The 12,527-nt window shown below is 49.4% G+C and overlaps 1 long non-coding RNA gene across 2 annotated transcripts; it reads left to right on the forward strand.

Annotated features, from left to right (window-relative positions):
* The first annotated feature begins 10,226 nt into the window (after positions 1 to 10,226).
* LOC108501404 lies at positions 10,227 to 12,527 on the forward strand. 2 transcript variants are annotated; one of them, XR_001876175.1, is made up of 4 exons: positions 10,227 to 10,319; positions 11,096 to 11,234; positions 12,101 to 12,307; positions 12,471 to 12,527. It is a non-coding gene; the product is annotated as an uncharacterized LOC108501404 (long non-coding RNA). The 2 variants fall into 2 exon arrangements; XR_001876176.1 differs by having other exon boundaries at positions 11,153 to 11,234.

Here is a 12,527-nt window from a genome sequence, read left to right on the forward strand (position 1 = left end):
GATAGTGTTGACTGTGACAGCTGCAGAGAGGTGTCCTGCACCCTTAGAGAGGCAAAGTCAATGGACAGACTATGATGTCTCCCCTCTGCCCAGGCTGGAAGCAATGCGGCTTTCCTGGGGTTTTTCCTACAGTCTGTTGAGTGACTTTTCTCTTACAGAGCTGTTAAAAGAAGCAACTAAGCCAGACTCTGTCTTTGCTGTATCTAATTGCCACTTTCAGCTGTAAGTAAGGTGATCTACTAATCATTTTGATCTCTGTTCAGTTCTTTGATCTCGCTGTTGTTCTCAGGTGCATATAGTGACAGCACAATTAATTAATTGCAGGCTGGTAATTGCGCAGATGCAGTATGCTCCAGTTCACATTTGGAGTTTTACTAGTTGAGTTGCCAGGGTTTGTCATCAATTCTGGCAAACAAGAGTGATCTGAAATACCATTCCTTGACCTTTTCAACATCCCTAAGTCCACAGGCAGAGTGCACGTGCCGGGGAGGAGCACCAGCCTCCTGCCTGGGAGGCACTTGGCACCTGGAGCTGATGGGAGCAAGGTGCCCAGCTGCGGATTGGCAGCTCCTCGGGCTGTTGGATTATTTATTGGTGAGTGCTATGTGAAGCTCACCATCTACCCTGCAGAGAGAGGAGAGAGCAGGAGAGCACTTCAGGGAGTAATCCAGAGACCTCTGCTAGCATTAACTATTCTGTATCCTTCAGTCTGAAAGGGAATTAATTAAACCTTGTGCCACAGGGTTTTGATCCATCCCTGCTGCAGGACAAGCTGAGCCCCAGAAGCGGAGCAGGATGTTCTCTACTGGATGAAATGGTCTGAAATGTCTGGCAAGAAAGTAAAGCAGATGCATCAAAAACATGATTTGTTTGTGCTACTCCCTTGGCTTATGCTTTCCATCCCAAAGAGGTGACATCACTTTCCTGACTCAGTGCCATGGGGCTGGCGTGACTGGCACTGCGGGCAGGGATCAACGTGGTACCTGTGGGTGAGGGGGTCATGTTGCAGGAAAGGGCAGGAGAAGCCATTGCTAACACTGGTGGCTGAGGGACCTGTGAGGGGAAGCTGCAGTCCTCTGGGCCAGGCATGCACCTGTTGGAGCCAGCTTTGCTGCCATCCATGCTCTGGCAGGGCTCGCTCAGTTTTGACAAGCTCGTGCTCCTAGCCATCAAACCTCTGCCAGGAGAGCCAGTGGGCAAAAAGAGCCTTGTCTGTGTATTCTGCTCCCTTAGAGCATGGCAAATATTTCAGTATCTGTTGAAGAATATTTGCATTTTTATGGATAAATTCAAGAAAAAAGGCACCACACAATCCCAATTTGCATCCCTTATTTCCATAGAAACTACAGGAGCCTTGATTGCTTTCATGTGCTTTTGATGAAAATTGAGTGGGGTATCTTTATCCTGCCATAAGGTGGGAAGAAAAATTGGCATTCGAAATAATATCTAATGGTTCAAAGGATACTTTTGCAAAACAACTTGCTGTGATTTATTAAATAACTTGGTGTTTTTCAAATAACTAGAAAAAAACTTCCCAGAAAACTTGTTGCAAGCATTTGCTAAACTGCCTCAGATTGACATCTGTGGTATGGAATGAGGGTTGTGTACAGAGACGTGGCTGTGGTTGGTGAAATTGAGGGTGTTCCGGTCCTAATCAAAGTTCAGATCCTAGCAGGAAGCAATAAAGAATTGGGATATTGTAATTTATACAAGTGCTTTTAAACTGTAGGGGAAAAAAACCTGTTAATAACCAGCGTGCCAGCAGGAGCGGTCGGGGATCCCAGGAGGGGATGTGGCCCGCTCTGCCCTCCCCTGCCCGCTCTGCCGGCCCACCCGGGCCGGGGCCGGTGGGAGCGGGGGGGCTCAGTCTGGTGACCGTGTCCCGCCCGGGAGCTGCCGGGCGTGCTCCCGTGCCGATGGTGCCCGTCCCATGGAGGCGGTGAGCGGCTGCCTGGCAGAGGCTGTCTCGTGGAGCAGGCGGGATGTGCTGTGCCTGCACTGCTCAGCCTGACACGAGGCCATTTATATTTGATGGTGTTTGGATGAATTATGCACATAGCCACGAAGAGAAATTTAATGATGGGTTTCGTCTTATTTTTTATAGATTTCAGCCTTTGAATTAAGCACCAGTTCACTCTCAGTGCTACAGGGGATAAAAGGGAATATTCCAGTCCCTGTGTCCACCACAGCTGCTCTGCCAAGGAAAGTTAACAAGTAAACAGTAATCGCCCGCAATTAGTGCCCATTATGTGCTCTCTTCACCTGAGATCACACAACAAAGCCCGAGTGTGGTGTCGCAGGAGGAGCCGATTGGCAAGGAGCTGTCAGGAAGAAATAATAGCAGAGACCTGTCAAATGCTGGCTCCGTGAGAGACCTAAATCCTCTCCCGATGGCCCCTCGGTGCAGCGTAGAAGAGCTACTTCTGTGTAATTATAAATTGTCCGCAGGGTTTATCTGAGCGGTTCGGGGTTGACATTACAATAATAGGGTGGGTGAGCTTTATTTAAGGGATAACAGTCGGCAATAAAGGAACCTGGTGAGTGATTAACACCGACCGACAGGGAGCCTGTGTAATCCCTGCTGCATGGTCAGAGGAAAAGGACCATGTGCAGCTATGGGCTCTGTGTGACAAGGAGCTCTGCTGGGAGGGGATGCACACTTGAGCACAGTCCCATCAGGAGAGGTGAGAGGGAGGACTCATGTCACCCAGCTCTGGATATACTGGTGCCATGTCTCCAGGATCTGTCTGCCTGGACTCTTTACAGCCAGCACAGAGGGAAGGGTAGTTTTTTGGTGTGGTTTACTGACCTACTTGAGATGCTTACTTTGGGATGAATTGAATTATTCTCAGAATTGCCTTTTCTCTCCTTTTGCTATAAAAAAGCAGATGATGAGCTCAGATGTGTCCCTGTAAGTCAGAAGGGATTGATCCTGTTGGCAATACCTCACCACCCACTTTGCCCAGTATTTTCCCAGGGTGCTTCTCTGGTTGTACTTATATTTTAAGGATGAATTTTCTAAGGATGGATTTCCTACAGTGTTTCCTTATAAGTAGAAGTTAGAAAGGGAAGGTGCAGACAACAAGCCTTGCACCTGTGTGTTCAAGGTGATGTTTTGTTTTCTTGAGCCAGGTTTGCCCTGAAGGCGGGTGATCCTGAGCATTACCTGCCCCCTGCTAGCTTTGCCCAGGCACCTTCTCCAGTCTCTCTGCTCCCTCCTGCAGCAAAGGGGCAGCAATTGCTGGGGTTGGACAAGTGGGGAGGGTCTGTGCAGCAGCTCAGCTGCCCACACACATGACAGCAGTGCAGTGGGACTGGCTGCAGCCCTGCCTGAGGGGCAGCCCCACAGCTTGCACACAGAGCAGTTTGGCTTTGGAGTCAGTACCTGAATATGGCACTTTGTATTGGGGTAGAAAAAGAGAAACAAAAAAAATTGTGGATCCGCAGTCTCTGGCTCAGATATGCCCAAAGCCTCCTGCTCACTGCCTGAGGCAGCCTTGATGTTCTTACAGCTGAACACGGTGGGAGGGCAGTCCGTCCCTGGGGCTGGTTGGGGCAGCAGGCCCTGCCTTCTGCATGTGAACTGTTGGGCTGCAGCAAATTAAGGGATCCCTTGTTATTTATAGAGGAAGGGAAATGTCCCTGCCAAGTACCTTGGTGTGAGGGTGCAGGCAGGTACTGCAGGGTGAGATTCCTGCGGAGGAGGGAGGTTGAGAACTGCCCCAGTAGCTGGGCTGTGGTTCGAAGGCACCGTACCTGTTCTGCAAGCTCTGACCCCCATTCAGTCAGTGAGATCGGTGGAGCTGATCCCACTCAGGGGAGTTAGTGGTGATATTAACTGGAGGAAATACTACAGAATAAGTATTAGCCTTGTATTATGTAGAATTTTAAAGTGCTTCATTAATTTACAATTCCACTTTTTATTAAATTAATTTACATTTTAATGAAAAAAATAAGTGGATTCAGCTCTCTTCTTGGAGTAGCAATAACAGCCACACGTATGTGAATCAGTGTGCCCGAGTGAGCTGAAGTGGCCTGGGGTTCCCAAGCTCCCAGCCCTGCGAGGGGCTGTCCCCGCACAACGTCCCCTCCCTTCCCTGCATCCTTGAGCAGCCTCGGTGCTGGGGCTGGCTCTGTGTTCGGGGCCTGGAATGTGGGCTTGGGCCTCCACCAAGCACCATGGAAAAGGCTGCAGGAAAATACAAGAGCAGGATAAGACGATCCCACCTGGCTACAGAAAATGCCTCTTGCTGTGACCAGTATGCTGCCTTGCCCTTCTTGACAGGGACATTGTGTGTCCCTGCTGCCTGGCTCTTCCTTCCCCAAGAAACAGGAGCTGTGACAGCAAAATGCACTGGGATGGAAGAGCCCCAGCACCATCCCATCTGGGCATGCTGGGCAAATGGAAGAGTTCAGCTGAAGGTTAAAAAAATAAAAATTCCCATTAGCAGGCACCCTTTGGGATGAGCAGCCCATGCTCCCTGCTGACACCATCAGCCAGCAGCCCTGACAGATGCCCTCGCACTCAGCGTCTGTTCCTGATCAGGGATCATTGCTCTTCAGGGAGACCAACCCCATGGCCCTCCTCTGGCTGGCAGGTATCAATTCTGGAGTGAGGCAAAGCACATTTCTATAAAGTAAATAGCAGAGATCATTCTAAAATCACTGGTGTCAAGCAACTGTATTTAAAGTGGGACAAAAGTGGTCTTTTTCTTTGCAAGTTTTGTTTCGTGTTTGGTTTTTTTTTTCCTGTTCTTTATTTAGGTGGTTTTTGTGTTTTGGAGCTTTTATGTTTGGTTTTGGATTTGGTTTTTTTGAGCAATTTGGTTTGGTTTCGTTTGGCTGGTTCTGTTGGACAATACTTCAGCTGTGGTTAAAGCCAAGCAAAGTAAAAAAAAAAAAATTTAAGAAACCCACTAGCCTCTTTCTCCTCTGGCCCTGGGATCAATAGGTAGCATCTCTGGTTCCTCCACAGCCTCCTAAATTCTTTACTGGCAAAGAAACATTTCCTTCAATTTCCTACACTGCTTCAGAGAGTAATAATTTAATGATTCCATTCTTCAGGGTTTTACTAATACTATTATTTAATAATTATTAAAATAATATGCAATAATTATTTTTAAAAAATTATCATTGTTGCTATTATTGTTGTTGTTATTGTTATTGCTGTTATGTACTAACAGTATTACAATTTCGGTTGACTGAAAATGAGATGCTCTCCACTACACTGTCATTGCTTCCAACCTGTCTTATCATGAGCTCTGCTGTTGATCTTGCAGCAGCAATTCCACATAGTCTTTTGGGTTTTGAGACAGGTTAATTTAATAAGTCTTTTGGTTTTTAATTTTTTTTTTTTCCAATAGCATCCACATGTCTGCTCAGGGAACTCTGGCTGTGTTTCCTCACGGCTCAGTGGTGCCTGTAGCTGTGAGCCTCCAGGGTGGATCTCCTGGTCTGTGCAGCTGGAGATGACAGGAGCTTCTAGGCTCCAGGAGCACAGCCTGTGGTTCCTTGCCCCTTAGCAGAGGAACACCAGGGCATTGTGTGTGTGTGTAGGCTTTTCTTAGAAAGGAAAATTGAGCAATAAACATCCACAGAAATGAGGCATTTAAGCATTCAATGTAATTGATACCAGGAAAAAATATGATAGGATGAAATCTATTCCTGCAATAAACTGTCCATTAGTTGGGCCATCAGCATAACCTTAATCTAAAGTTACGAGGATCCATTACAGATATAATCAAATACAATTTTCTATATTCCATGAATCAAAAGCACCGTATGTATTAAGAGCCTAGTTTGTCTTTTTGTTCCTGCCTTCTCTGAAACAGTGTATATCTGATTTCTTGTGTTATATTGCTCTGATGTCTGCTAAGGGCACCATGCCCTAGAAATTCACATTAAATAACTGAGACCGAGCACTAGAAATGAAAAAAGTGAAATACTATCTAGACAGCTGGAAGTAAAAATATGAAAAGTGTTGCACTTACAGAAGGAAAAAAAGCCTATTTTTATGACTTGAATAGACAGTTTGGTATAAAGAGAAATTTCTCACCCAAGATCAGACGTACAGCTGGGCTGCAGCAGGCAGCCTGGGATCCTGTAATCCACGGTGTGCTGGGCACAGTATAGATACGGCTTCGGGATTTGGGTATGGGTGCTGACTGTGCAAAGGCACAGATACTTCCAGACTTGCTGGGCTGATGGTCACTTCAGCCCAGGACATGTTGTGGCTTTGTAAGTGCATGTGCATCAGGCTTTTAATGGAGACCCTGCAGACGGGGTGAGCCTGTGGCCAGATGTGTCTGCAGCTGTGAGCTCTCTCACTCAGAGAGCTTCTCCTTTCATCCTCAGTGGCCCGACTTCCAGTTTATCCTTTCTTTCCCTTTGTTTTGTATCTTTTTCCATTTCTCATCATTGACCAGCATGTCCCTATCCAGCAGCCCCCACCAAGGTCTCTATTTGCCTTTCCTTGCTCTGCTCAGCCAGGGGGTGTCTGAGCAGGTCCCCTCCTGTCCAGCTCATGGACGTGCCCTGGGTCCAACTAATGTTTCTGGGAACAAGTGGCCAGGGGACACTTTATCAGGAGAGCCTGGAGGGAGCTGTTGTGGTTTGTTAAGCGCTCATGCTTCCCACCAGGAGTTCCCCCCATCTTTGAGCACAGTTTTCTAGAAAGGGGTGTATGTGTGACCTGTCTGTGGCCCGGCACAGGTCTCTGATGTGTCAGGGGGAGCCTGCCTGGAGCCATCTCCTGTCCTTATCACCTCATCAATTCTCCAGGTGTTCTCTAGTCCCATCTGGAAAAAAATAAACCTCTTCTATCTCCTCAGCGTAGCCCACTGATTTATCTGTCTGGGGTCTTCTCCATAGGTGCTTGTCCATAAGAAGGCATGCTTCAATTTATTCATCACACAGGACTTTTTTGCTGCTTCCTTCGGTATTCCGTAGGGTATTTCCGCAGCTGACCTGCACTGTTTGGCTTTACAACTCCCAGCAGGGAAGGCCCTCTCTAGAAGAGCACTCAGACACCGTGGCACTGCTGGTGCTCTGGACCTTGGCTCCACAGCCAGTCAGGTTCTGGGGGCACTGGTTGGGGTCTCTTGGTTCTTGCCCTCCACGATGTTTCACCTTGCACCAGAGGTGGCTGTGGTTCCTGAGGGCGAGTGTCCCTGCATGGGAAACCTGGCTGAGGCTGCGGAGGGGTTTTCCTGAAACAGAAGCAGTGGTGGGTCTTTTGTGCCGGTATGGGGGGGGGCAGCTGTCAGGGTATGTTGCAAGCTTGCTGCTGAATTTTAGGGTGAGGAGCAAAAGATTGTAAAAGGGTAATATTCTGTTGGTAATTAGGACAAAATTAGTGTCTGTGTAAAATCAACCAAGTCAATCAGTGGATGTGAGATGCTGAGAGAGTCCCGCTGCAGGGGCTGGGAAATGCAAGGAGCCTGCTGGGGGCAGTGAGTGGGAGAAGGATAACATCCTTCAGCTGGGTGGGATGCTGCCACAGCCAAGATGAGAGAAGGAAAGGCAAGAAAGACTGAAACCTGATGTTGGATTTCTTTGCTGAGAGCTGAGGATCAGCCAGCTAACGAGGCAGTGAGTTCTGAGGGCAGAGGAAGAGCTCAGGACATGGTTAGTGCTCATTAGCAGCCAGAGATGTGAGAGCTGTCAGCATGGTGGTGCTTTGCGCTGGCCAAGCCTTTGACTGTCCCTGGAAGGAGGGCTCGCCCGCTGATCCCGGTGGCACAGCTCCTAGCAGCTCCTCAGCCAGAACAGCCACTTTGAAGCTGCAGTGCTAAAGGCTTGAGAAATTAATTTTGCCTGTCAGAGATTCAAATGTAAGTGTGTGAACTGTAGTTCAGCAAGGTATGAACTCACCTGGCTGCGCTCCAGCTCTGGGAGTGCTACTCACTGCAGGGGAGGGGAGGCCAGCAAGTACCTGCCTGTGTAAGCTGGTATTGTCTTCCACATAAAACATGCCCTTAATTAATAGCTAGCATGAACCTAAGCCACTATCTCTGTTATCAATTTGTGGATGTGGTTGGATTGTCTGTCTCCCAGGACAGTAATATCCCTTCATCTTACTGCAAATTGCTCGCAGCATCCTTCTATTACGCAGGCTTAATGCTTGAAAAATAGAGATTTAATACTCCACCATATCAGACTAAGTGAGGTCAAAGCAATTCATATTCACGATCCCACAAAGCTCCCTGACGGTGTTCCTGTGAGAAATGTGATGTGGAGGATGCAAACTGGCGAGGTCCTGCCCCAGCTCCCAGCTGTCCCACACTGACAGGGACCAGGACAACCACCCACGGTGGAAGCATTGGCTCATCCCTTGGAGGAGAGTGGGTGTGCACTGGGTGGGGAGCTGTGGGGTCCCTGCCAGGCTGTGCCAGCCCCTGACCCAGCATTGCTGCCGCCTCTTCCTGCATTCCCTGTTTTGCCGGGTTTTCCTAGAGCAGAACGGCAGCAGCCTGTGTGTTTTGTGTGTGTGATAGGATCAGAGAGTGCTGCGGGGATTCCCAGGGTGCTGGAGGTTCCCTGATGTGTTTTTAATGAGCAGGCTGAGTGTAACTTGTGTGCAAGTTTCCTCTGAACTGCTGGTTGTCACCTTGGCTCTGGGCAGAAAGCCTGCAAGTAACACATCCTGTGTTCACTTGTTTATTTTTGTCCTGAAACATGTATATTTTGAGAGAAAATAATAGCTGGTGTTTGTGTGTTTCCTCCCCAGCAAGAAAATATATATCTCCAGGGTTGATGCATATATTGCCAGGATGCGTTCCTTCTGCATTTGCTTTTATGTGTGTGCCAGGATGTGGATTTCACCTGCAACTCATGAGGAAATATCTAAGCACATAAAATAAATGGGAAGTTCAGTTTGGAGGGATTTATGTGCAGAAATTAAACATGGTTTAGGAGAAATATCCCTTTGCCCTGCACAAAACTGGTGTAATGAACATAATTCTCCTGGTGTGAGCTGAATGTCCAGGGGTTCTGCCCTCCCTGACTGCAGTGCAGTCCTGGACTGGTGCACACCTTGATGTGAAGCCTCAAGGATGGGAGATTCCTGGCCGAAGGCTTGGGAATGGGACATAGCCTGTGCTGGAACAAACCAGGTGGGCTCTGAGGTGTGCCAGGACTGGCTGGGACCATGCAGGCGGTTTGTGGGCAGGGGCTGCTCCCTGGCCCTTGGGCCCAGGGGGCCAGGCGGGATACAAACAGTCTCCAAAGAGGGGCCCAGGAGTAGTTGCACAGAGGAGGTGACAGGCTGTTCTGGGAGACAGGAGGGGTTGGTTTGCCTTTTCCCATTGCTGTCTGTTCAGACTGGTGCAGTCAGGGGCTTCTGTTCAATCCCAAGGCTGTGACCATCCACAGGATGCTGCGTGCTCTGCCAAGGGTCATTTCCAGAGGTCCCAGGACCCTGAGCTGGCTCCATTGTGGCTCATCCCCATCCGCTGGCTCCAGCACTCTTGTGTGATACTGGAGGTGGCACTGCAAAGGCTCCATGCTTCTTTCCTGGCCTTAAGAAGCTCCCTCTTAGGGAGTTAGACCTTGGAAATGGGATCTCTGATGTGTACCTCTGTTAGTGGGCAACAAAGGGAAGATTTATATCCCTGTGTTCAAGACCTGCAGGAATTCCAAGAATCCTTTAAGAGACTAAAGATGATCTGTATTATAGACTATGTTTTCCTTGAGTAAAAGCTATATACTATGTAGAAAAACTGTAGTTTGCTTCAACACTGGAAAAGTAGGATTTTTTGAAACTTGGAGGTAATGAGACTGGGACAGGGCTGAGGACTGCCATGAGAAGATGAGACCTGTGCATTTGTCAGCAAGAACCTGGAGGGGGGAGCATGGCTATCTCTGCTCCAGAGGAACACATCCTGCTGGGAAGCATCAGTGCTGCCATGGTGGAGCAGGCTGCCTTCTGCGTGGACCATGCTGGGCAGCAGCCCTTCCAGTGAAAACACTGCTTCTCACAAGAATGGATTGTTTCCAAGCCTGAGGAATTCAAAGAGTGAAACTGCTGCTTTAAAATTAGGTGTCACAGCTCACAGTGATGGCTACACAAGTGCACTGATTACAGCAGGAGGGGTGGCTGCAGAGCCGCTGGAGTCCCCCGCTGGGGCCATCTCCTGGTGACCATTGGGCTGATGGAGTCGTGAGTGGAACCTCCACAGTGAATGATTCCGGGAAAGGAACTGCCAAGCGAGTGTTGTCCTCCGAGGCACAGTGACACGCAGATGAGCGCTGAGGGGTGGCTAATTGCTCAGGGCAGGCTGACATAATGGAGCAGTTCTGAGAGCACCTCAGCTGTGGAGGTCAGCAGTGACGCAGAAGGCTTAATTTTTCATAGCGTGCTCCTTGTATACTACAGCTCCTCCTGTAATGGACTAGCAAATTACCACACTATTTAAAAGGCAGCAATTTATAACATTTTGATAACTGTGTGCTCCTGAGCATATGTCAGCTGTGCCTGTGGACAGAATGAGTGAGAACGCTCCCCTCCCTGCAGCGTGGGCACAGGCATATGGGTGCACACATACACATGTGCCTCTGCCATCCCAGCACCTCCCCTCCAGCGCAGGTCAGAGGCCTGTCAGGCCTCCTGGAAAAGACCTCTCCCTCTCCCATATGGGTTGTCTCTGTCCTATCCCTGCTCATTTCAATGTGTTGCTGGTTTAGGGACCCTGATGATGTTCTGATGCCCACCCAGTCTCACTGTTCCCTAATGCAGCTGCCTGGTGTCCACGTGGGTGTAGGCAATTGCTCTGTGTGCACCTGCCTGTTCCCGTATTTGCACTGCCTCCTGCCATGGGGGAATTTACTTCAATCCCCAAGAGGTGTCGAGGTGGTCACTCTCACAGAGGAACTGCAATCATGAGGAAGTGGCAGGGCTCATGGAGCTGTACTCACCTGATTTACAAAGCTCCAGGGTCAGAAGGCAACTGTTTTTTAAGATCTCTGCTTAACTATTTGGTAGGAAGGTGCCTTCAGGCTCCATCTCAGGTGCAGCTGCTCCTGTGTCTGTGCACTCTCTGCAGACACACTCGAGTCACCATGCACACATCTGGGTGTCCCATTCACTGTATTTCAGATATGTGCTGGCCCTCTGCTGCTGCCCTCCTGCACAGATGCTCTCTCTCCTTCATAGGAGAAATCTCCATTTCTCACCAAGAGGAGTCTGAAGAATTGAGTGCCCAAAGAATTTGCATGGAATTATTCATCCGGCTCAAGTAAATAAACCCTCATCCCTGGGTTATGGCAGCAGGTCAGCTCTTCCTGCACAAATCGGGCCCTCTGCAATTTCCTCACCAAAGCTGCTGCCTTTGGCAGAACTGCTGGGCGCCGTGTCCTGGGAGAAGACAGCAGCGAGAGCTGAGTGCCAGAATGGAGCCCAGGCACTGGCGTATTCCCGTGTCACACCACAGGAGTGAGCAGAGCGCAGGACAGCATGGGGCAGAGAGCCAGGAGCTGTGTTTGGGTGGACAGTTGGCAGTGAGTGTGCCCATGGGTTTTACAGCAGTATTCCTGCATTAGCACCACAGCAGGGGGTGTTGTTAACTGTCTGCTTTCCCTCTGGAGTGGTGTAACTGCTCCATGCAGCAGAGATGGGTCCAGTTAATCGGACAGATAGAAGTTGTTAATGCACCTTGGAGAAACGTAATTTAATTGGAAATTATTATTATGTGCTGCTCCTATGTAAAGAGTGTGAGAATCAGCACTAATAGCTCTGTATGAACATGACTTAATTGCTCTGTGGTTCTGTGATTTAAGCTTCTTTCCAGGTGTGCTTTTGTTTCACCGATGTCTCAGGTGGGATGCAATGACACACTGGGGACCAACGAGGTACAGTCCCATGAGTCGGGGCTGTCAGTTCTCTTTGTGCTGATTCTCTGGTGGAGCTTGAGTCCGTGATTTGTCTTTGAAACCCGCAGGGATCTGCTCGGGTTGCTGTGTGCTGAGGGCTCCTGGGAGCAGCATTCCTAGCTGGTGGGGTCAGCCCACGCCTGCCTCACACACTAAGGCAAAGTCTGTTCCCTGCTGCACTGTGCTGTCCAGCTCAGCTTGCCTGCCTCACCACGTTGTCCCATTCCAACAGGATCTGCAGGACGCTCCTTCCCTCACTGTGCACAGACCATGCTGGGGGTGGCACATGCAGATGGGCAGTGCTGGAGGGCACAAGCGACTGCAGTGGCTCCTTGCTGCTCCCACACAGACTGTGGATGCCATGGGGTTACAGCTGGCCTCGTCAGCAGCAGGAACGGAGCTCCGGCGTGTCCCTCTCCATGGTGCAGGCTGGGCACAGGTATGTTCACCTGTGCAACTAATCAGCAGTGACTGTATGAGAGGTGGAGAATGGAGCCTGTATAACTTGCAAAGAAAATGGCAAACCGAGGAAGGGAAACTTTCTCTCCTGCAGAGCTGTGAAGCACCCCTGGCTCACAGACGTCTCATGGTGTCTTTTGCAGGAGTGGTGCTTACATAGGTGAGGAGAAAGCGTTTTTGCAACAGCATGGAAGATGTGT

This window comes from Lepidothrix coronata, unplaced genomic scaffold (genome assembly GCF_001604755.1).
Source record: "Lepidothrix coronata isolate B3197 unplaced genomic scaffold, Lepidothrix_coronata-1.0 Scaffold101, whole genome shotgun sequence".
Taxonomy (NCBI): Eukaryota; Metazoa; Chordata; class Aves; order Passeriformes; family Pipridae; genus Lepidothrix; species Lepidothrix coronata.